Consider the following 1,193-nt stretch of genomic DNA (forward strand, 5'->3'; position numbering starts at 1 on the left):
TGCTTCTTCCAGCCCAGCTTTTCTCATGATGTACTCTGCATAGAAGTTAAATAAGCAGGGTGACAATATCCAGCCTTGACGTACTCCTCTTCCTATTTGGAACCGGTCTGTTGTTCCATGTCTAGTTCTAACTGTTGTTTCTTGACCTGCATACAAATTTCTCAAGAGGCAGATCAGGTGGTCTGGTATTCCCATCCCTTTCAGAATTTTCCACAGTTTCTTGTGATCCACACGGTCAAAGGCTTTGGCATAGTCAATAAAGCAGAAATAGATGTTTTTCTGGAACTCTCTTGCTTTTTCCATGATCCAGCGGATGTTGGCAATTTGATCTCTGGTTCCTCTGCCTTTTCTAAAACCAGCTTGAACATCAGGAAGTTCATGGTTCACATATTGCTGAAACCTGACTTGGAGAATTTTGAGCATTACTTTACTAGCGTGTGAGATGAGTGCAATTGTGCGGTAGTTTGAGCATTCTTTGGCATTGCCTTTCTTTGGGATTGGAATGAAAACTGACCTTTTCCTTTTAGTGCTGTCTAAATCAGACTTAAAGGGCTTCCCCAGTGGCTCAGTGATAAAGAATCCGCCTTCAATGCAAGAGACACAGGTTTGATCTCCGGGTCAGGAAAATCCCCTGCAGAAGGAAATGGCTACCCACTCCAGTATTCTTGCCTGGGAAATCCCATGGACTGAAGAGCCTGGTGAGCTACAGTTCATGGGGGTGCAAAAGAGTTGGACAAACTTACAGACTAAACAACAAGAGCAACAGATCAGATTTAAACAGCTGGGTTGGGAATTATTTGAAAGATAACATGAAAAGTTTGTAGTGTTGGGAGTATGTTTTCAGCAGGGAAGACGACATTCTTCAGGTAATATCACTCAGTTCAGTTCAGTCGCTCAGTCGGGTCCGACTCTTTGTGACCCGGTGAATTGCAGCACGCCAGGCCTCCCTGTCCATCACCAACTCTTGGAGCTTACCCAAACCCGTGTCCATAGAGTCGGTGATGCCATCCAGTCATCTCATCCTCTCTCGTCCCCTTCTCCTCCTGCCCCCAATCCCTCCCAGCATCAGGGTCTTTTCCAAAGACTCAACTGTTCGGATGAGGTGGCCAAAGTATCATTAATTTTACCAAAAAGACTGTGATGTTTTATGATGTTATTTGTAGACATGCTGTAACATCGGAAATATACTTGCA

Source organism: Bison bison, unplaced genomic scaffold (genome assembly GCF_000754665.1).
Source record: "Bison bison bison isolate TAMUID 2011002044 unplaced genomic scaffold, Bison_UMD1.0 scf7180017864531, whole genome shotgun sequence".
Lineage (NCBI taxonomy): Eukaryota > Metazoa > Chordata > Mammalia > Artiodactyla > Bovidae > Bison > Bison bison.